Below are 24915 nucleotides of genomic sequence, written 5' to 3' on the forward strand. Positions count from 1 at the left end.
TTCAAGACAGGCAGAAATGCTAACATCCTCCTTCCTGTCCAGCTCCATTTATTATCTTTAGTTAATTTAAAGCCATTAAAAAATCATGAGATGGAGACTGGAACAACCCTCCAGGAAGTGATGCAGAGCGAAAGGAACAGAACCAGGAAAACATTGTACACAGAAACTGACACACTGTGGTACAATCGAAGGTGATGGACTTATTGGTGTCAATGCAATGTCCCTGAACAATCTGCAGGGATCTAAAAAACACTATCCACAAGCAGAGGATAAACTGTGGGAGTAAAAACACCAATGAAAAGCAACTGCTTGACTACAGGGGCTGAGGGGAAATGACTGAGGAGAGACGCTAAATGAACACTCTAATGCAAATACCAACAACATGGAAATGGGTTTGAATCAAGAACACATGTGATAGCCAGTGAAATTGCACGTCGGCTATGGGAGAGGTGGGGGGGGGGAGGGGGAGAGAAAATGATCTTTGTTTCCAATGAATAATGTTTGGAAATGACCAAATAAAACAATGTTTATTTTTTTTAAATCATGAGAATTTTGCATGTCTGAGGACACAGACACGAAAAGAAGAAATACTAACTCTGGAATGAATTCTAGTCCTAGCTCTATCTCAACATATTACTGTGTGACCTTAGGCAAGTTTTCTCTCTTATTTGGACTTGAAATTTCTTCTCTATAAAATGTAGAAATAGATAATCCCTAAAGGTCCCTTTAAGATCTAATATTCTATTCCCCAAATTTTTAAAACTTTTCTGCCAGAATCCTTTTTGTAGAAAGAAAATATATTTTCCACCTGCCTAAATTAATTTCTGAACATATTTTTCCTCCTCCCTCTAACCAGTGAATTATTCCTTGTAACACAGAATAAAAACAGAAAAGAGAAAAAAGCATTTGAGCAAAATCAACTAAAACCAACCTAATTTGACAGTATCTGCCATATTGCACACTCATGGTCCTCCCATTCCCCATCTGTGAAGAGGGAGGGATATGCATTCTCCCCTCTTCCCTAGGTCCAAGCTTCTTGATTATTATAATGGCATAGTATTAAATTCAATTTTTATTCTTTCTATTTGCATTGTTTCTATTGATTTCCTGATTCTACTTCCTATATCCTACATCAATTACTATATTTTTCCAGGATTCTTCCCATCTCCATCTTTCACGAAGCAGATAGCTTATGTGTAAAAGCTAGGGAGCCTGACATGAAGCCAGACTCATTTACTTTTTTTCCTCCATTAGCCCCACATTTTCTGCTAATGCTGTGCCCAGCCCCAACTCCAACCTCCCAGCCTGGCTCCCTCCCAACCTTTTAACAAGCACCTGAGCCAATCGAGCTGTGTTTTAGGAGAAGAAAGGAAGCTGAGCATATCAAGGGATCTCAGAATTCAGATGGTTCAACTCTCTCATTTTACAGATAAGGAAACTGAGGCAGAGTGTGTGAGGCAAGAGCGATAGATATGCATGTGGTCTGGCACCAGGTCAAAAGCAAAATTAGAAAGTGTCCTTTCTCCTATTCTAGAAAATTTTCACCTGTTCTATGTCCCAAGTTTCTCTAGCTTACTAAAAAAAGTAGGGGCAGCTAGGTAGCATAGTGGATACAGTACCAGGCCCGGAGTTGAGAAGATCTAAGTTCAAATTTGGCCTCAGACTCTATGACCCTGGGCAAGTCACATAATCCTGTTTGTCTAGCAAATACCCTTCAGTCTCAGAGTTTACAACAAAAAAGTAAGGTTAAAAAAGAAAAGAAAAAAATTGACATGCTACTTTTTAGACTGTTCTTGGCATCTGTGATAAATATTTAGGACACCATAAACATGAGTTTCAATATCCCATCTGTTCAAAACTGAAATGAGCAAAACAGACAAGAAAACTGAATAAACCTAAATGAGTACCTGAAAGAGGAGGACAGCCCTTCCTTAATTCCAAGTGCTCCTTTATAAAGAGATGAGGGCTATTTTAATGGCTCTTCTAGAGAGCCTTACCACTCACTGACTTTGGAAAGCTATCTTCCAAAGATCATGTTAAACAGAATTTTAGCCATTGGGAGACTAGTGGACTTGGGGATGTTCTGGCTCATCAGAGCACTAATGTACATGATTTTGGACACTTCCCAGTTGTGTGACCCTGGTCAAGTCACTTTACCCCCACTGCCTAGCCCTTACCACACTTCTGCCTTGGAAACTATACTCAGTACTGATTCTAAGACAGAAGGTAAAGGCTTTTTTTTTTTTAATGCAATTGGGAAATAAGTTAAAAGAAATACAAGTATGAGCAAATATAGATAATATTACATGTTAAGGCTGTCAGTATGTACCTGCAGAGACCCTTACATATGGATTAGTGGTCCCCCTTTCCGTTTAACACCACTGAGGGACACAACAGCAGCCTAGAGAAAGGAACCCCTAACCCCTAGACTCTCAGCTCATTCCATTCTCTCCTGTTATATCTCTTGTGTCAGGAGCATAGTTCCTCAGCCTCGAGCTTAGTCAAAAAGTAGTTGTGTGCAAGATTTGAGAAGGGGAAGTCATTCCTAAACTGGCAGGTAGGACAGAGAGCCAGAAGCTGGATATAGGTATTGAGAGGAGCCTTAGAAGGAGCTGAGGTTTCAGGAATTCCGGTTGTTTTTTTGTTTGTTTTAATTTTTTAACCAACTTGTGATTTCCAGGAAATAAAGGATTTCCAGGGGGAGGAAACTCCCTCCATCAAAGCAGATGATTTCTGTTTAAATACCTGACTTGTATCTAAAACGTTAATGAGTTCCCTAAGACTGTTCGAGGTAAGGTAACTTGCCCACGGTCACTTATCCCATTTATGTTAGAGCCCAAAGCCAGGACTTTGGATCTTCTTGATTTCCCTGGGAATTCATTTTCCTTCAAATCGAAAGACAATTGGGAAAAACGAAGGGAGGGAAGAAGAAAAGAAAAGGAGGGAAGAGGAAACTATAGTCGCGGAAAGTGGAGAGCTCTTTCCTGCTAGGGTCAACTTCAATACCCAGTCCCCCTCGGAGAGCGCACAGAAGGGAAAAAACAGGCCGATTGCTCACCACTGACACAAATAATGTCCCGCAGAGCCCACCCTCCCACTCCGTATTTGCCTCCCTACCTGGTCAAAGATCGCTTCATTCTGCCCTGCCTCTGCTGCCTGTGCACACAGCCAGCCCAGCCTCAGCTCCAAGCCCCCTGGCAGGGACTTCCTGAGTGCGGACGCATACCTTCCTGCCTTTCTTCTTACCTGGCCTTCTGGGGGAATGGGCAGTGCAGTGTGGCGGCTGGCTGGGTGGAGAGTTGATCATTAACTCACCAATGATCCCCTGCATTCCCCCAGACAGCCAGGCCCCTTGTGCCCCTACCTCAGCCACCCGCGGTGTAGGAAAACCGGGGATTTTTTTTTTTTTTTTTGAGATAGAAGCCAAGCCACTAGGTTTCCCCTCGAGAAGAGGAAGCTCAGTGGTGAAGAATTGGGGGAGTCTGGCTGCATGCGCTTTCCTCTGGCTTGAGTCACACTTTCCCACCTCTATCCCCTCCCCTTGCTATACAGAATCCTGGAAAACGCTTATAGAGTTTCCCTTGCCTAAATATTCTACCTGTAAAGACTACCTTCGTGGCTCTCCTGGCCAGGTCAGCTTGGGCTGTGAGTTTCCTTTTCTAGCTTTTAAAGACAACTGCATGTAGGGAGGAACCACACTGCACCTGGGAGCCACAGAACCTACCTATTGTGGATTTAGGGAGTCAGGCAGGAGACCTGGGTTCAAATTCTACTTCTCTCAATGAGCTGTGTTGACTCTGGGCAAATCTTTGAGCTTCTCTAGTCACCTTTGTGTTATAAAAATTGGAGACCAATTCATTTCCTGCTTTTTAGATTATTCTTAAGTGCTTTAAAAAAAACAAAGCCTTCCTGCTGTTTACATAATCATATTTGTACAGCTGAACTGAGAACCTTCCCTGATCCTTAAGAGGAACTAGCCAGGAGACAGCTTGGTAAAAATGACAGAAAGCTGGACTTGAAGACAGGCAGTTTGAGTCTCAGCCTTCTTACTCATACTTCCTAAGTGGATGACCGTGGGCAAGTCATATAACCCTTTTAGGTCTGTTTCTCTAGAAAAGAGGAAAAAGAAAAGGGAGCAAGATTGGACTAGGTTCCCTCCAAGGTCCCTTTCCCCTGCAAAATCTGTGGTCTTTGATCTAGATTTAGACAAGGCAATCTCTCAGAACCTTTCAAGCTCTGAAATTCTATAATGGGACCTATCTGTTGTGAGGGAAACCCTTTGTAAACTGTAAGCATCACAGAAATTAAGTCATTTCAGTTGTGTCAGACTCTTTTCTTGGCAGAGATAAGGAGTAGTTTGCCATTTCCCTCTCCAGCTCATTTTACAGATGAAGATATTGAGACAAGCAGATTAAGTGACTTGCTCAGGGTCTCACAGTTATTGAGTGTCTGAAGCCAGATTTGAACTCAGGAAGATGTCTTCCTAACTCCACACCTGAGATTCTGACCACTGGACCACCTACCTGCCCCATGCAATTATAGAAATAGCATCTGTTTATAATTATCTTAAGGTAGAAGTATGATATTTAAGCTTGGAAGACACATTATTAATTGCTTAGTCCAAACCCTTCAGTTTATGGATGAACCAAATGGAAAGTCACAAAATTCATATGACTTTTCTAAGGTCTCTCAGGTCCCTTCTAGCTCTCATAGTTTGGGGTGGCCCATCTGGAATTCATTCTAGGATGCTGTACAGTGAGTTAGGGCTAACAGTGATATCTTTTTGCATAATAGCAGTGAAATTTGTTCCTGGATTCTATGGCATTCCTGAAGTTGCATATCTCCTGACACCATGAAGCCAAGAATCATAGAATTTGGATTTTAGGACTGAAAGGGATCACAAACAATACTGGGGTCTAGCCCAGTTGTGAGACAAAGAAAGAATATTAAATCTGATGGGAGAGGTTCTGGGTTTGAATCCTGACTCTGTCTTAGTAGCTGAGTGGAATCTGGGCAAAATATTCTCCTTGTTTAGACCTTAAGTTTTTTCATCTGTAAAATGAAGGGGTTCTACTAGCTTATATCTAGGGATCTGTCCAGCTCTAAATACTATAGTTCCTACAATTCTCTCTCTATCCTTAGTAAAGGAAAGACTCCCAGTTTCATAAATGGGGGAAATGACACCCAAGAAGATAACTAACTTGTCCATCATCCTAGAGCAGAGCCCTGGATCTTCTGACTCATTGGTCAATACTCTACCTACAATATCACATTTATTAATTCTAAAATGTTCAATTATAAATAAGAAGCATTTCTACTACTACTCTGATTAGACATTTGAAACATATATGGATCACCTACTGTATACATCAAGGTAACTATGTGGGACAGTGAATAGAATGCTAAGCTTGGAGTCAGGAAGATTCTTCTTCCTGATTTCAAATCTGGCCTCAGACACTTATTAGCTGAGTGACCTTGGGCCAGTCACTTAATCCCATTGGCTTCAGTTTCCTCATCTATAAAATGAGGTAGAGGAGATAGCAAACCATTGCAGCATTTTTGCCAAGAAAACCCCAAATGGGGTCAGGAAGAGTCAGGCACAATTGAAACAACTAAATGACTATATATATGTGTATATATATATATATATATATATATATATATAATATTCATAAATTCCTAGAGGGTATACACTATGTCTGATACCATTTTGTTTCCTCAAACATGGATTGGCAGTGTGTAGTAGGCTATCATTCAGAAGACCTGGATTTGATTATTAGTTCAGCTGCTAATTTCGTAACTGTGGGCAAATGATTTCATCACTCTAGACCTTAATTCCTCCATCTATAAAATGGAAATATTTTTTATTATCTACCTCATAATGTTGCTATAAGGATGAAATAAGAATCCTGTTATCAGCATTGAATGAAGCTCACAGACCCTCCAAGATTTTAGAACTTAGATCCAGAAGGGACCTTATGAATGCTAAACCTGGAATGTTCTATGGAACCTTAACTCATTAAATCTGTCACTTTATAGAGACTGGGATGGATAGGGACTAGACTGTGATTTCATTGGTGTATAGAACTATTAGATGAGGTAGCCCTACAAGGGAAAAAAGGAATAAATATTGTTTAAGCACCTACTATGTGCCAGGCACTGTGTTAAGTACTTTACAAATATCTCCTTTTATCTTCACAACTCTGGGAGGGAAATGCTATTATTATCCCCATTTTACAGTTGAGAAAATTGAGGCAGACAGAGCAGTCCAGTGACTTGCCAAGGGTTAACCAGTTAGTGAGTTTCTGAGGTTGGGTTTAAACTCAGAACTTCTTGACTCTAGAATGTGTGATCTAGTGATCTAGTCACGGGGCCAACACTAGTGTAGGTTGGAACCTTTTCTTCAACTTATAGTCTTAGAAAGTTAGAACTAAGATTATGTAAGTTGCCCAGAGTCAATATGGATCAAAGGCAGCAACTGAACCCTCGTCTTTCTGGTTCCCTGGCTAGCTCTCTAACCACTAGACCACTATACCTCTCATTTGTAAATGAGGAAACTGAGTCCCAGAGGTGGTAAATGACTTGTCCTAAATCACATAGCTATGAACCTAGATTTGAAGCCATGTTCTCCCCTTGATGTCTCTGATATATGGCTTCCTTTTGTGTAAAATGAGGATCATTCATGTACTCTATCTGTCAAAGCTGCTTTGAAAAAAGTGGGTTATTAGCCTTTATGTGCCATTAAGCTGCAAATCAATAATAATCTGAAGGACAGCTGAGGGGAGCACACTAGATGGAGCACCAGGCTTAGAGTCGAGAGGCTCTGGGTTCAAATTTGACCTCAGATACTTCCTAGCTATGTGACCCTGGGCAAGTTACTTAACCCTATTCACCTTGTCCTTTTGGCTTAGAGTTGTTACTAAGACAGAAAGTAAGTTAATAAGATAGAAAGACAAAAAGTAAAGTGTTTTTCTTTAAAGAAAGAAAAATAATAATCATAAATGTAGACATTAAAGACCCGCTCTTTTGGAGCCTCACAACAGCCTGCTAAGATGGGTAGTTCCAGTTCTTTTACAGAGAAGGAAACTGAAGGGTTGACGAGTTAAATGGTTCTCCCCAAATTGCAGATAGTAAGGAACTGAGTCCCACTGGCGGGAGGTCTGGCTGTTAGAAACTGTCACCATCCTTGCTTGTATAGGCTTGGGATCCTCTCTCTTGAGGGGTGCTGAGGCTAGTGGATGGCTTGAGCTCTCTAAGGAGTTCTGAGTTGCGGTAGGTATAGACATTTGGGAATCCTCCCATAGTTCAATACCAATATGGCGGGCTCCATAGAGGTGGGAGGAATAGAATAAGAGGAGGAGAAAAAGGGAGGAAGAGAATAAGAATAGGGGAACTGAACTCAGTCAAAGCTTCTCCACTGATTGGTAATGGGATTGGGCCCAGGAGTAGCCATTACATTTCCAGACTAGATGAGATAAGGAGACCCTGCTTTAAAAAAAAATGATTGCCTTCATTTGAAAATAGTCCTAGTTTAAAAGGTTGTTCCCAGAGAGGCCCTCAGTAAGTCAGTCCTGGTCTTAGTGATGGTTCAAAGTTTACTCCACCCCACCTTCCTGTTGTCTGCATTCTTTGGACACTTCTTCTTCCACTCCCTAAACACAGGCAGGAGGCTTCCTCTTTCCAAACTCCCCCAAGAATGTCAGAATTACAAAAAAAAAAAAAATCCTTGGAAATCAATCAGCCCAACCCCCTAAACTTAGCAGAGAGGACACAGACCCCGAGAGAGCTAGGGATTTATCTAAGATCATATCTAGGCAGCTAATGACAAAATTCAGTCTCCTATAATAGCTGCCAAGAAACAAATCACTTCCTTCATAGACTCCTAATGCCTAAGCAAGTGAATCAAAAAACTAAAGATGATTCTAGGATGGACAAAGAGTGGTTGTACCCATGGAAAGAGGCCAGATGAAGGGTTGGATGACCACATGTAGGCCTGGCATGGATATTTCCTACACAGAACTTGGAATCTAGAGTTATTTGTCAGAAAAAAAAAAAAGAATCCTGTACATACATCCAAGACTTATGGAGAATCTCTGCTGTTCATTGCAGGCTTCCTCTGGTATACCATGGCTGGGGATCCCCAGTGTACCATCTCAGTGTGAAACCCTAAGCTTCCTTCCAGCTCTAACACTCCACCTCCTACATTCTACCATCCCTCGGAATTCATGACATTGTGTTCAAAGGGCTCTCCCAACACTGACATTCTACCATGACAATAGTAAGTGCTTCCCGTTCTATTCTGTGTACCAGGTCCAGTTCGACATCCTACTGGCCCTTCTGTTATGTTCCACTGCACGTCTCAAACGATTATCAAGGGCATGGACCAGTAAATTGGCTTTTGCTTAATTTGGATTTAATTAAATTAAAGCTAGCCCAAGGTAGTGAAGGTATGGAATATATTGAGTAAACTGAAAAATACAAAGTAATAATAGTAGTAGAAGTAATTATAACACTAAATTTCTATTTAAATTGAATATAAACAAATTTATAAATTTACACTTCTATTTATAAATTAAAATTTATATAAAACATAAACACTTTAAGGCTTAAAAAGCTCTTGTTTGACCCCCCCAATAACTCTGGGAGGTAGGTGTTATTATTAGTTATATTTATATAATTTATTCATAAATTCACATATTTATATTCATAAATTAGAATATCTATAGAATCAACACATTAATATTTAAAAAGCTCTTGTTTGACCCCCCCCAATAACTCTGGGAGGTAGGTGTTATTATTAGTTATATTTATATAATTTATTCATAAATTCACATATTTATATTCATAAATTAGAATAGCTATAGCATCAACACCTTAATATTTAAAAAGTTCTTGTTTGACCCCCTCAAAATAGGTGGGGAGAGAGGTGCTATGATTATCCCTATTTTACAAATGAAGAAACTGAGGAAGACAGAGGGTATGTGATATATCCAAGGACACACAGTTAGGAAGTATTTGAAGCTGAATTTGAACTCAGGTCTTCCTGGCTCCAGGTCTATCATTCTATTCACTGAACTGTCTAAAAGAGTACTGACCACAAGGGACTGGGAGTAGGGAAACAAGAAAGTGAGCTTGAGCTGTGCTTTGAAGGAAGCTAGTGATTCTGCCCATTTTGAAGTGGAGTTAGAAAAGGCCAGGACCCATAACCATAAAAGGGTCCCAGGATATTTCCTCTCCTCCCCATGTCCCTTTGGCCTTATAACCCAGTATCCTGTTTGTCAAACTGACCCTACAGCTGCAGGATTGGCTATGATAGGAGGGGATTTCTCAATAACCATGTCTTTTCACAAGACCCAGACAGCTCAGAGGAGGGGCAGGGAGGAGGATGAGCACCCCAGGTCCAGGAGTCCAGACTACAAATGGGCCCGCTAGTGCTCAGACTTTCTCACTGGTCCCCTTGCCTCAAGTCTCTCCCCATCCAATCCAGCTGTCACTGAGCAGTGGCCAAAGGGATGTTTCTGAAGCATAACTCTTACTCTATAACCCTGCCCTCTCCCCTTAATAAACCCCAGTGGTTCCCTATTGCCTCCAGAATCTAATGTAGTCTTTTGTTTGACATTTGGATCTGCTCCCAGCCTGGCCCTTCCTACCTTTGCAATCACTTTAAGTGCTGCTCCTCTCCCTGTACAATAGTCTGGCCATAGTGTCCTACTTGTTATTCTTTGTACATACTATGGTACATCCCATCTCTGGGATTTTGCACTGGCTACTCCCCACCTGAAACAATCTCCCATCCAAACTCCAGCTCTTAAAAAACACTAGATATGGAGTTAGAGAAGCCAGAGTTTGAATGCTAAACTGGCTACTCAATAGTGCCTCAGGCTTGGAACTCAAGAGTCATTCTGGACTCCTCTCTCTCTGTCTCTCTGTCTCTGTCTCTGTCTCTGTCTCTGCCTCTGTCTTTATCTGTCTGTCTCCTCTCTCTCTCTTTCTCTCTCTCCTTCCTCTTTCTCTCTCTCTCTCTTTTTCTCCCTCCTCTCTCTCTCTCTCTCTCTCTCTCTCTCTCTCTCTCTCTCTCTCTCTCTCTCTCTCTCTCTCTCTCTCTTTCTCCCTCCTCTCTCTCTCTCTCTCTCTCTCTCTCTCTCTCTCTCTCTCTCTCTGTCTCTCTCTCTCTCTTTCTCTTCTGTCTGTCTGTCTGTCTGTCTTTCTTTCTCACCCCCCCCTCCCTCTCTCTCTAACATTAACCCTAACCCTCATTATTTCATGTCTGGACTGCTGTAATAGCCTGCCTCACATCTCTCCCATCCATCCTCTACTCAGCCATTCAAGCTAATTTTCCTAAGGTGCAGGTCCCACCATGTCATATTGCCCTACACCCAATTCAGTAGACTCCAATGGTTACCCATCCCCCTCTAGGTTCAAATACAAAATCCTCTGTTGGACATTTAAAATCCATTATAACCTAGCCCTCTCCTACCTTTCCAGTCTTCTTATATCTTACTCCCAGCATGCTCTCTCTGATCTACTGACACTGGGCTCCTGGCTATTCCACAAACAAGACCTTCCATCTCTTAGCTCTGGGCAATTTCTCTGGCTGCCCCCCATGCCTGGAATGCTCTGTCCTCTGTTCCACTTGCCAATCTCACTAGCTTCCTTTAAGTCTCAACTAAAATCTCTTCTTTTACCAGAAATCTTCCCTAGCCCCAATTAATTCTAGTGGCTTTTCTTTGTTAATTATTTCCTAGTGATCCTGTGTATACCTTGCTTTGTATGTATTTGCTTACATGTTGTCTTCCCCATTCATTTGTAAAGTCCTTGAGTTCAGGGACTGTTTTTTGACTTTTTTGTATCCCCAGTCTCAGAAAAGTGCCTCGCACAAAGTAGGCACTTAATAATTATTTATTGATTAATTAGCTTATGACCTTGGGTAACATCACTTCCTCATTACAGGTTTTGATTTCCTTTTGCAAAATTAAAGGGTTAAACTAGATGATCTCCAAGGCACCTCCCAACTCCATATTCTAGATTTAGCAAGCAGAGGTTGGAAGGGACTCCAGAGATATTCTAGTTCAATCTGTATCTAACCAATTATTCCACTCCAATACATTGCTGATAAGCAGCCACTCAGCATCTGCTTGAAACTTTTTTTGTGAATATGGACTTGTTACTTCCTAAGTCATCTCTTTGAGAAAGCTTTCATTAGTAGGAAGTTTTTCCTCATATCAGATCTAGATCTACTTCTCTATAATTTTCATTTCTTTTTGGAGCCAAACAGAACAAGTCAAATCCTTTTCCCAGATGACAATCTTTCAAGCACTTGGGGACAGTTATCGGTTCTGTCCTAAATCTCTTCTTGAAACTAGGCATCTTCAGTTCCTTCAAATGATTTTAAGATAGCATGATCCCAATCCTCTGGCCACCCAGGTCATCATTTGGCTTGTTAATATCTTTTGTAAAATATGGCAGCCAGAGGCAAAAAACAATATTCCAGGACAGAGGAGAATGCAACTATCAAGTCCTTCATTCGAGTTATTGTGTCTCTGAATAAAACCCAGGAAAGCATCATTTTTGGCTACTATAATACACCATTGACTCATACCAAGCTTGTAGTCCAGTAAATTCCCAGATTTTATTTTTATATAAGCATATTTATTCTCAACTATCCCATACCTGTGACACTTTTGGTGCCCAATATAGAACTCTGAGGAGTAGCAAGGTGGTGCAGTGGATAGTTTACTGGAATTGAAATCTCATCTTTCTGAGTTACAATTTGGCTTCAGATACTTAATAGTTGTACGATCCTGGACAAGTCACTTCACTCTGCCTGTTTCTTCATCTGCAAAATGAACTGGAGAAAGAAATGGCAAGCCACTCCAGTATCTTGGACAACAAAACTCCAAATGGGGCCATGAAAAGTCAGACATGACTAAAATGAACAATCAATAACTACAACATAACTTTATATTGACTTTGATTCTTCAAGGATCCATAATTTCTCCAGTTTGAGCATTCACTCCAATGGCACACAGTGCTGAAAATACATTGATTGCCCTGTAGCCAACCTGGCAATGAGTTTTTCCAAACTTATTCATGGTGGACTTAAGACAAAAGACATATAATCTGTCACCGGATCATACTCAAAACCTTCTCAGCATGGTAGGACCTACTTTGAATATAGTTTTGAGAACTGAGGATCAGCTCCATGTTGCAAAGATTCATAAATAGAAGAGTCTGGGGCAGAAATTTACTTTTATTCTTATTAAATTATTTTATTTGATGCAATCCATGAGTCTAATCTATTTTTCAACAATGCCTTAAAGAATGAGTAGGATTTAGAGAAGAAAAGTATTCTATGAAAGTGATTAGAGAAAATAGATGTGTGAGAAAATATTAAAAAGTACACAACTAGGAATGCACAAAACAGGAAAGAGACTGAGAGGGATGTAGATCAATTTGACTAAAGTGGAAGATTCACATACAGATGTAGAGATTAGGAAAGAGATGGGCCAATTCCTACATGAAGTCTTCTCTCATTTTTCAAATCAGAAATTGTACTTAGCTTATGGATTTAGATTTTACTTAAAGTTCTATGAATTTGTCCAAATAGTCCTACCACAGATGACACTATACTAACTCCATCAAGTCTCAGAAAAAGAACAAACCAAAAAAATCTCTTTGTGATATCCAATTGTCCTAAGAAAGATATCTGGCCATTTTCACTACAAAAATAAATTTAAAAAAATACATGTTGTCCAGAGTATGTCATTCAGCTTGATGGAAAGCCTATGGAATTAGTCTATCATTATTCACAATATAGACAAGAACTATAGATGGAAACAGGTATAGAACTGAAAAGGGAAAAGGCCTCAAACTGGATCACATTTGAGAAGCATTTTCAATGATCCTGAGCTAACTGCCACTACAAAAGTCTTGAAAGAAAAAAAAAAACAAACTAAAATACCAGTTATGCTTTTCCTGTAGCATCCACTTTGGAGTATTCACCCAACTTTACTACTAGGTTTTCAGGATGGGTCCCCAGAAAATGAGACTACTCTCACTGATTCTAGCATTCCCTGTGAGTGGCTGCTTCTAAAACTCATGAGCCCCCATCAGTTAACTTCCCATGTATTATCAGTTAGTGGACACAACTAGCTCTTAGCAAAGGAAAAGATGGAATAGTACAGCTTATAGTTTTGTTTTGTTTTTTAAGTAACTTCCAAAAACCTGATATCCCAGAAATACATGTGTCATCCAAAGGAAGAGTGGACAGAAACAGAGTACATATTGGCAAAATATACATCTAAAGAATATGGAGCAAAGGCTACACATTCATCCGGTAACGTGAAGCCTCACAATGTTTTCTTTCATTATACAATTCTATTTTCAGTCAAGCCCTTAATTACCCAAGCTAGATATCTCTTAAGTCCATAGTTTGCTCTTCTCTACAATTAGCTTCATGCTCATTGAAGTTGTTTCCAGTCTCAATTGACTGACTCTTTTAATCTGTGTATGTCTGTATTGTGTGTTCCTGCTCCCTCAACTGTGCCTCTTGACCTGATTCTACAACTGATGGATAAGAGGTATCCTTCTGAGAAAATAGCTCCATTCTAGAAATCATGATTGATGGACAATGATTGGGAGAGAGGAAATTCTCTCCTCTCCAACAGAAATGGGGAAAGCCTGGGTTTTTCTCCAACTGCTGGCTTTCTCAGTAGCTTCAACTCTTAGAATTCTCTAGATCTTAGCTATTTAAAGCCCTACAAAGATATGGCCAGTTTTTTCTTATGCAATGAAGATGTTCCCTTCTGACACACAGAAGTATTCAAACTTAGCAAAGGATTATATTATGTTAATAAATTAAAATTTCATCACTAGTAAGTAAATCCTGTGACTATGTCTAAGGATCTGGGGAGATGGAGAGAATCAAATCCCCTATCCCATTCACTCACAAAAATTATGATCTTAGAAGAATCAAAATGGCAGGTGCCCAAAGAACAATCGTGGATATAAATGGTGCAGTATATTACCAGTGTTGACTTGTGTTACAAATCAATTAAGAACATGTATGGCTAGAGACCATGGAGGGAAAGAGAAATAACAGAAGGATAGCTAAAAAGGGCTAGGGGAAGTCCATTAGGATATTGGACTTACTCTCTAAGGTGAATTTCTAGAAAGATATGGATAAGAACTATCTAGAATGATAAGTCATGAAGAGTTTGTGATCTGTGTCAGTGAAATGAGATTTCATGTAAACATAATCAAAGATCTATGGAGTTATCAGCAGTATGTTGTGTACCTTAGATTTACCTCCATCCCTATTAGATTATATTTTCCTTGAAGGCAGGGACATAGTCATAAACATTAACATCAATATATAAAATTAATGTAGATCTAGACATTAACTTAGACATAGGTCTTCTTGGTGCTGAGTTCATTCATTAATTTTCCTTTACTCTCCCTGAATTATTCTCCTCTTCCAAATTTTACTATTTCTATTGAAGGTAGAATTTCCATTGTCTCAGGTTCATAATCTTGGCATTATCTTTTTAACTTCTCATTCTCCTTCACCCCTCACATCCATTTAAATTGCCAAATCTTGCTTTTTCTAACTCTATATCATGTCTTTCCTCCCTTCACTCACATTGCTACTACCTTAGTTTAGAGCCTCATCACCTTTTACCTAAATAATTGCTCTTGTCTCTCCCTTCTTCGTTCCTACACACTATTGCCCAAGTAATTTTTTCACAGGTGCCCTTAGGGTTGCCTTACTCAATACACTTCAGTGTGTCCCTATTGCCTCTTGGATAAAATACAAATTCTATTTGGCTTTTAAAGCCCTTTGCAACTTGATCCCAACGTACCTGTCTAGCTTCATTGTACATTTCTTCCCCGACAGTATTCCACAATCCTTTCCTGTTTCTTAATGTTTCCTAACATCTCCTGTCTGTTCTCTGCATTAACTATCTGCCAGGCCTGGAATGCACTCCCTCCTTACCTCTGCCTCAGAGAATCCCTCTCTCCCTTCAAGGTACAATTCAAGCAGTACCTTCTAAATGAAGTTTTTCTTGACCTCCCAATTGCTATTAGCTTCCTCTCCAAACTGCCTTGTATTTAACTATTTTGTATTCATTCTAGATATAGATGTGCGTGTGTCTATGCATATGTGTGTGTCTACTTTTCTGCCAGTAGGATATAACCTCTTTGCTAGAAGTTATTATTTCTATTATCATATTTGTATTTCTAGCTCTTAGCTCAGTGCTCAACACAGATTAGGTACTTAATGGATGCTTGCTTGTTGACTGATTGTACATTATAAAACACTTGTTAACACCATACTAATTTGAGAAAGGAGACAAGACAATGAATAGAGAGCTAATCTCAGAGCCAGGGAAGATTTGGGTTCAAGTTCTACAACAAATACTGGCTGTGTGACCCTCATTAAGTCATTGAAACTCCTAAGGTTCTAGGTTCTAAGTTCCAAGATTAGAAGCTGCAGAGAAGGCATCTATATGCACTGTGAAGGGAGTTTCCTCCTTCAAGAGCCCCTTTTTTCAATGAAATCAGAGTTCAGAGTTCTTGTCCCTATCTCCTCCTAGTCCCCCTGAAATGAAAAGATATTGAAGCCAAATAGTAGAATATCTCAAAGGCCAAACCAAGGAGTTTGGACTTTATTCTGGGGGTGGTGCAGATGGCATTCTAGATTTCTGAGCTAGAGAAAATATCAAAATATCAAAATAATCTTTTAGAAGATTGAATTAGAAGATGAATGTGGCAACTGTGCAAAAGACAGAATTGAAGCCCAGGAATCAGTCAAGAACCTATTAATATAAACCAGGCAAGAGAAACCTGAAGGCCTGAGGGTGAGTGATCACAATATGAGGGAAGATAAAAGGACAGCTATCTCAAAGAAAGATCGATACAGATATGCATGAAAATTATCCACCAACTTAGATTTCAAGGATTGTGATAAGAAAGCAATCAAGATGGCAAAGGGCCCCCAGATAGGAGGTCTATTTCTTGGCTTGGCTTATCATTCTGAAACTGGAAAAGACCTCAGAGGCCACATAGTCCAAACCATCTCATTTTACAGACAAGAAAAACTCAGGCCAAGAGGTCAAATGACTTGCTCAACTTCATGCAAGTAGTTACCAGAGGTAGGATTTGAAGTGAGGTCCCTTGACTCCACAGCCAGTGATCTTTCCACTCTAACATGCTTCCTCCTAACTGGAAGGAACTGGGGGTTTAGTCTAGATAAGAAAACATTTGGTAGAGAGAAGGCTAGGAGACTTCTCTTCAAGTGTTTTAAGGGGCTGTTGTGTGGAAGAGGGCAGCTAGGTAGGCTGGTAGAGTGGCAGTTCTGGAGTCGGGAAGATTCATCTTCCTGAGTTCAAATCTGACCTCAGACACTTATTAGCTGAGGTGACTTTGGGCAAGCCATTTAACCTTGTTTGCCTCAGTTCTCTCATCTGTAAAATGAGTTAGAGAAGGAAATGGCCAACTATTCCAGTATCTTTGCCAAGAAAACCCCAAATAGAGTCACAAAGAATTCAAAACAAAACAACAACTAAGAGCAATGTGAGGTGGGGGTGGGACAAGGAGATCAACCACTTTGGATGGCCAGATCTTCTCTGTATCTACTTTATTTTTTCCCCCAGTATTCACTTTAAATTGATTTCCTTTATCTCTAGGATGGTATGCAAACTCCTTGACCAGACAAGACATTCAAGCCCCTTTATCATCTGACTCAAACCTACCTTTCCAGACTTTTATTACTCCTCACCTTTAAGCATCTTTTCCAAACAATCTGATCTTCTCCTTATGTTCAACCCCCTAGCATAGATTGCTAATCATCATGATTAGGACTGTAATAGCCTTTCACCCTTAACTCCAAATCCTACTTATCCTTCAAATCCCTCACCAAGGATGATCTCCACCAGGAAGACCTCTGACTCACAGGGTTCTCCTTCCTTCTCTTCCTAGAACTTCCTAGAGCACCTATAATCTGAGCTTCCTTTTAGTGCATTATCACATTCATAAACTATCAGACCTGAGAGGAACTTTAAAAATAATTTACAATAGGGGCTACTAAGTGGCTCAGTGGATTGAGAGCCAGATCTAGAGATCGGAGGTCCTGGGTTCAGATCTGTCCTCAGCCTTCCTAGCTGTGTGACCCTGGGCAAGTCACTTAATTGCCATCACCTAGCCCTTACCACTCTTCTGCCTAAGAACCAATGCACAATATTGATTCTAAGATGGAAGGTAAGGGTTAAAAAAAATAAGAATCTATGTCAGCCCCTTCATGTTATATGGGGAAATGAGTACCAAGGGAGTTCTGGAAAAACTTCAGAGGAAAAAAAAAAAGGAGACAGGATTTGGTGACAAGAGACCTAGAGGATAATCTACTTATTACCTGTGTGACCCTAAGCAAATTTCTCATCTGCATGTTTGGCTTGGATGATCTCTAAGACTCTGGTGCTTTATGTATGTAATTAAGTACTGAAAAGAGATCTTAGAAATTACTTACTTGGGAGTGAGTCACAGACCACATTTAGTGTCAGGGCTAGAACTAGAACCTAGATCTCTTGGGTCCATTCTATTTCAGCCTTTAAGTGCTAATTGTTGTTGCCATTGAAGTGTTTATTTTTGTTTAAGCCTCATCTCCTCAAGTTAATTCTAAGTTCACATTAAGAAGCAGGCACTCAATGCTGGTTGAATAAAAACTTGAATTGGAACACTGGGATTCAAAATGGCATCCTGTGTTCAATGTCCATTAAGAAAAAGCTGAAAATCTTAATTTAATCTCAACCATTCCAAAAGAGCTTGAGCATCCTTTGAAGAAGTCTCTTCTAAAGGGTCCCTACTGCATGAGCCATCAGAGTACCTAGCTATCAACTCTGATGATGAGGCTGATAGTAATAATTATCACTTCTATAATGGAATTATTAAACTATCATATTAAAATCTTCTTTCTATAACTCTTTAAGATACAGAAAATCCCGTCTCCAAAACAATTCCTGAGAAAAGGATATGAAAGTATTACCCACTTCTTATTGATAAAGTAATGGAGTTTCAGAAAGATGTGATTTGTTCACCGTCATTCATCTACTGAAAAGCAGAATCAAATTTGGACCCTGATAACCTGGATCCAAATCTAGGGAGGTTTTCTTCTCCCCAGGTTGCCTTCCTTCTTTCCTTCTAGCAGGATGGCAAATGCCCCAGGATATGCCAGTCCATTGGTTTAACTTAGAAAAGAAAACATAAAGACAAGAGAGAAAGAGGTTGTGAAGAGAAAGGGGGAGACTGGCCAGATTATCTAGTCTCAATCTCTATCCTTATCTCCCTCTTCTTCCTTTCACATACCCCAAATTACAAACTGTATTTCTGACCCTTCTCTAGCATACTCCTTGTTCTCCCCAGGGCACAGAAGTGAAAAACCTTCCTTCTAAAGACTCTAAAGCCCTCCAGGATTCTATCCCATCCTTAAGATAAGATCCCTCCTTCCTCAGAGCCCTCAGAAAGGCAGATGCCTTTATCTCTTCAATATCCTGGAGGGGCTTAGCCCCTTCCAGATGATAAGCTTCTTGAGGGAGGGGGTCAAGCCTTAACCACCTCTGTATCTTCCCAACAAACTCCACACACATAGCCGATGCTCAAATATTAGTTCAATGGCAAACTATTTGCAGTTTCATTGCCTTTCTTTGTCCCCTAAACTTTTACTGTTAAGTTTTAATATTGTCATCAGTTCCTAATACACTCCCATCATCAAATCTTTCCTTGTGATGAAGGGAAACAGGTGAGACCAGGGATGGCTGACAGCACATACAGAATACCATACCTGACCTAGAGATGGGAAGTCCTGGGTTCAAATTCAGATACTTCCTAGCTATATGATCCTGGGCAAATTACTTAACCCCAGTTGCCTAGCCTTTACTGCTCTTCTGCTGTGGAACCACCCTTTCACATTGTGGGAGTGAAAAGCACCAATGAGTTCCCACTATCTGGAAAATCCATATAAAGTTTTTTGACCCTTCCTCCATTCCAGAGAAGAAGTCTGAATTTTTTCTTTTTCTTTTATGGGGTGTTAACAGTACCTTGTTGTAAAATTTGGGTTAAGTATTTGGTCATAGGCTATACAGTTTCTAATTTTTTTCTGTGGCTTTTTCAAAACACTCCAAAAGTTCTTATTTAATTTATTATGCCCACCTGTAATATATCAATATTCCTATGGGGAAAGTTGCAAGGGGGAAGGGAGACCTGTACTTATTATTGTTTCTAAGATAGAAGGTAAAGGGTTTTGTTTTTTTAATGCCTTACCTGCAGTTCCTTACTCCTGTACTAAAATTCAGTTATCTAGATTCCAGAATTCAAAGGACACAAGAGCTTCCTATTACCAATTTTGTTTTTGTTCAGTCATTTTTGTTGTATCTGACTCTTTATGACCACATTCAAGGTTTTCTTGGCAAAGATACTGGAATGGTTTGTCATTTCCTTTTCCAGCTCATTTTACAAATGGTAAAACTGAGGAAAACATGGGTTAAGTGACTTGTCCAGGGCCAGGTTCACACAGCTAGAAAGTATCTGAAATTAATTGATTGATTGATTAATTATAAAGAAGAAAGTATCTTAGGTAAGATTTGAACTCTATTCTTCCTGATTCCAAGGCCCTATGATTTGTCCATTGAGCCACCTAAGCTGTCCTTTACTTTACTTTAGCCTTAGCAGCACACAGACATTTAATTTATTATAGATGTGGAAGGTAAATGATACAAGTATTATAATTCTCACTTTCCAGATAAATGAACTAAGACTCAGAGAGAATAGAACAACTTGCTCTCAAGGTCACAAAATTACTGTTATTGTCCCAGGCTCATGACTCCAAGGATTTTTCCAATATCATACTTCACTCACAGTTGTTATTTTTTCAACTAAGCCAAAAAATTAAATTCTCTAATTCCAGGATATGGATACATGAATCCTCCTCCTCGCAAGGATCCTAGACCTGCAATATATACTGAATTCTTCATACTCACCCTCTACGTTCATCATAACTCTTTGATTCTAGTTCTCCAGGAACTCTTTAATTACTCCCCTTTTATTTTTAATGGTTCTTATATCATTCATTTTACATCTGGCCAGTTCGCCTTTTCATCAATTTTACATCATTCCATGATAATCAGGGTGTTTCTAGAAAGGAATGTCAGCAACTTGAGATTGCTCCAAATAGCTTAAAAACACATTTTTCCTATTATCCTGCCACCCTCCACCTTGACTCACATAGCCAATCAGTTGCCAAATCTTGCTTTTTCTACCTTTACAAAGTCTCGAGTCACCCCCCCCCTTTTCTGCTAATATAGCTGCTACCTTCATAGTTCATGCCTTCATCATCCTTGCCTAGATAATTCCAACAGCTGGTCTTTGTGCCTCAAGAGTCTCCCACTCCAGTGGCTCACACTGCTGCCAAGGGGATTCTCTTTAAGCAGAGTTATGACCCTGTGATTTCTCCTACTCAACCAACTGCTTTGGATTCCTATGGCCTCTTGGATAAAATATAGACTCATCTGTTTAATTTTTAAAGTCTTATATAACCTGGCCCAATTCTATCTTTCCACCCTCCTTGGAAATTACTCCTCCCTCTCTTCCTCCATTCTGTGATACATTCAAATTGACTTTCTCTCTTTTCCTCACTTAGGACAAACTATATCCGCTTCGTTGCCTCTCCACTGCTATTCAATTATTTATTCGTGGCTGACTTTTAGTGACTCTGTGGACCATAGCACAGCAATACTGTTCATGAGATTTTCTTGGCAAAGGAGACTGATGTGGTTTGCTATTTCCTTCTCCAGTGAATTTAAGGCTTAAAGAAGTTAAGTGACTTGCTCAGGGTCACACATCTAGTAACTGCCTAAGGTTGGATTTGAACTCAGTTCTTCCCAACTCCAGGTCCAATGCTCTATCGACTGAGTCATCTAGCTACTTGTCTAAGATTATCCTTCATCTATTCTGCATCTGTATTTTGTGTATACAGATATCCCTTTCACATTGCTACTTTCCCCATCGTGGTTTCGATATGTCAAAAGTTGGCATAAAAAATTAAATGGGAATTTTGGAGAAGTTTTACAGAGGCTGCAGATGACACATAAAGATCAGTTGATGACACAAAAAAAGTTTAAAAACTCAGAAATTCATAACATAGATGTATACTATTGTGTAATATCAATATCTTATCTTTCAATACCAAAAATATACACAATTTATTTTTTAAAGTTAAAATAAGTAAAATGTTAAAAGTTTGCAAGAAAAAAAATACAAAAGTCAGTAGAGAACACACAAAGGGTAGAAATGTAGAGCTGGCCCAACATTGACCTACATACAAATACGACCAAATACTTAACCTAAATTTTACGAGAAGATACTGTAAGTACCCCATAAGAAAAAAAGGAAAAATTTCAGACTTCTCTAGTATGAAGAGGCCAAAAAATGTTATATGGATTTTCTGGGTGCTGTGGAAGGGTTATCTGTACTTAGTTATTTAAATGTAGTCCCTTCCATTGAGCAGTTGAGTGGCACAGGGGAGAGAGTGATGGTTCTAGAATCAGGAAGACTCATCTTTTTGAGTTCAAATCTAGTCTCAGACATTTTCTAACTGTGTGACCCTGGACAAATCACTCAACCCTGATTGCTTCAGTCTCTTCATCTATAAAATGAGCTGAAGAAGGAAATGGCAAACCACTCTAATAGCTTTGCCAAGAAAACCCTAAATGAGAAAGAGTCAGATATGACTGGAACAATTGAACAACAATTCTAGAATCCCTTAGATTTTACCTATGCGTTTTTTATGTTCTAAAGGCAATAATAATAATAAATTAACATATCTAGTCCTTTCAAGTTTATAAAATGTTTTCTTATAAGGTAAATGAAGTAGATGGTGAAAGATTCAAGGTATTATCCTTCCCTTTTTATAGATGGGAGCAACCAAAGAAATGATTTACCCAGGGTCACTGAGGTCCAGGGTCTACTGACAAGTCCATCCCCTTTTGTACTCCATTGCTTTCTGTTGTGGCTCACATTAGATGTTGGCAATTAAGCTTTAGGAACACTCAAGGAATTGGGAAGATGAGAGCAAAGAAATCCAATCACTCATATTCCCTTCACTGGATGAGTCATATCTAACATACCTGGGTATTATCTGGGCTCTCACATATATTCAGGGACTCAACAGAAAACTATAGCCCAGCACCATCTAGTCCAACAGCATGGCTATTTTGGTGCTCAGCAATTAACCAGTTCACCCTAATGGCTCCTATTCAACTCTTCTAGCACATTTATACAACATAGAATGTTAGAAACATTTGAGAGAATAAAATTCAATCCCCTTCACCTTATACAGAGGGTATAACTGAGCCCTACAGAGATGAAAGGACTAGCTCTGGTATTGCATTTGTTTTTTGAACAAGGAAAACAAAATAGGAAGTGTTGTAGAGTAATGGACTGGAAAACTAGAAAGAACCAAATTCTAGGCTGGGTCAGGGGGCTATCTTACTATGGACCTCTGAAGCTATAATTTTCATGGGAATATGGATGTCAGAAGACCGGGGTTCAAATCCTAATTGTCACTTTAATTAGTGGAGAATTTGAAAAAGTCATAGGATCAAAGATTTAGAAATTGAGGGGAATTAGCTATTTGACCCTGTACTGGTTTTTGTGGTTGTTGTTTTTAATCTCACCTTCCATCTTTGAATCAAGACTATGTATTAAGGCAGAAGAGCAGAAAGGGCTAGACAATGGGTCTGAGGCTAGATTTGAACCCAGGACCTTTCATTTCCAGATCTAGTTTTCCATCCACTGAACCACCAACTATTCCCATCCCTGTACTGTTGTAACATTTCGATCAGTGTCTAAACACAGAAGACATGCTCATCAAAACTTGTGAATGACCCAAAGTTGGGTGGGAGTGGATGAGAGATTCAAGGTCCAAACAGATAGACTACATTCATTCCTCCTCAATTTCATCTTAGTAGATCAAGCCTGAAATCTTATACTTGGGTTCAAGAAAACAACTGTAGAATCACAAGATAGGGGAGGCATGGCCAGAGAGGAGAGATGGGGGAGGTGAGAGGAGAAGGGAAATTATTAGTAGACTGTGAGTTCAATATGAGTCAGCAGTGTGGTGTAGCAGCCCCCAAAAATCTAATGTGATCTTAGGCTTCACAAAGTAAGTGCAGCCATTTCCAGGAATAAGAAGATAGTGATACCTTTGTTCTCTGCCCTGGTCAGGCTGCTTCTAGGAGATAATTTTTATTTCTGTTATATTTATTCTAGCATATTGTTTTTATTATATTTATTCTAATATATTTTTATTTGTTACATTTATTCTAGTATATTGCTTTTATTTACTATATTTATTCTAGTATATTTTATTATATGTATTCAAGTATATTGTTTTTATTTGTTATATTTGTCAGTATATTACTTTTATTATCTTTATTCTAGTATATTGTTTTTTATATTTATTTTAGTATATTGTTTTTATGCTATATTTATTCTAATATATTGTTTTTATTATATGTATTCTAATATATTGTTTTTAACATATTTATTCTAGTATATTGTTTTTATTTGTTATATTTATTCTAGCATATTGTTTTTATTATATTTATTCTAGTATATTGCTTTCATTTGTTACATTTATTCTAGTATATTGTTTTTGTTATATTTATTCTAGGATACTGTTTTTATTTGTTATATTTATTCAAAGATATTATTTTGTTACATTTATTTTAGGACATTGTTTTTATTTACATTATTGGGTGCCATAGTTTAGTAAGAACACTGATAAACTGGAGAATGTTTAGAGGTGGTCAATGAGGAGAGTGTCCTTGAGTCTAGGGTATCATATATCAATTCAAGGCTCTGGGTCTGGTTGGTAAGAAAGAAGAAAGTTTGCAGAAGCCAGTGTAGCTCTAGCCAGTGTAGCTCTCTTCAAGTCCTTAAATAGAAGTCATTTGAAAGATGGGCTTGGCTTGTCTTTTTTGTCTCCAGTGGGTTCATTGGGCAACAGCAAATGGATGGACTGAAGTTGCAGAGGCCAATTTTGGATTGGTATCAGGAAAAATTGCCTTAAGAATGAGCTATCCAATCTCAGAAGCAAGAATTAGAAAGAGAAATCCCATTCAAAATCACCTTAGACAAAATACAATACTTAGGAATATATCTACCGAGACAAACACATGAACTATATGAACACAACTACAAAACACTCTCCATACAACTAAAACTAGACTTGAGCAATTGCAAAAAACATTAACTGCTCATGGGTAGGACAAGCCAATATAATAAAAATGAACATCCTACCCAAACTGATCTATCTATTTAGTGCCATACCTATTGAACTTCCAAAAAAATTTTTTTACTGAATTAAAAAAAAACATAACAAAGTTCATTTGGAAGAACAAAGGATCAAGGATATCCAGGGAAATAATGAAAAAAAAATACAAAGGAAGGGGGCCTTGCAGTCCCAGATCTCAAACTATACTATAAAGCAGTGGTCATCAAAACAATTTGGTACTGGCTAAGAGACAGAAAGGAGGATCAGTGGAATAGATTTGGGGTAAATGACCTCAGCAAGACAGTCTATGACAAACCCAATGACCACAACTTTTGGGACAAAAATCCACTATTTGACAAAAACTGCTGGGAAAATTGGAAGAAAGTGTGGGAGAGATTAGGTCTGGATCAACACCTCACACCCTACACCAAGATAAACTCAGAATGGGTGAATGGCTTGAACATAAAGAAGGAAACTATAAGTAAATTAGGTGAACAAAGAATAGTATACATGTCAGACCTCTGGGAAGGGAAAGACTTTATGTAGCAGTCCACCCCTATCTATGGGCAAGGGAGACAGTAGGTACAGAG

General features: G+C 39.1%; 1 protein-coding gene across 6 annotated transcripts in view; it reads right to left on the bottom strand.

Moving 5' to 3' along the window:
• The window catches only part of SH3TC1 (SH3 domain and tetratricopeptide repeats 1), a 127813-nt gene that overhangs the window by 81151 nt on the left and 21747 nt on the right, over window positions 1–24915 (bottom strand). Inside the window, exon 1 of one of the 6 annotated variants that reach the window (XM_007496801.3) lies at window positions 8072–8292. The exons of 4 other annotated variants lie outside the window; for them this stretch is intronic. The gene's annotated coding sequence lies outside the window, so the exon portion shown is untranslated. Of the gene's footprint in view, window positions 1–3117; window positions 3361–8071; window positions 8293–24915 lie in introns of those variants that run through there. One more of the 6 variants, XM_001372525.5, reaches the window with a different exon arrangement.

Source organism: Monodelphis domestica, chromosome 6 (assembly GCF_027887165.1).
Source record: "Monodelphis domestica isolate mMonDom1 chromosome 6, mMonDom1.pri, whole genome shotgun sequence".
NCBI classification, from domain to species: Eukaryota; Metazoa; Chordata; class Mammalia; order Didelphimorphia; family Didelphidae; genus Monodelphis; species Monodelphis domestica.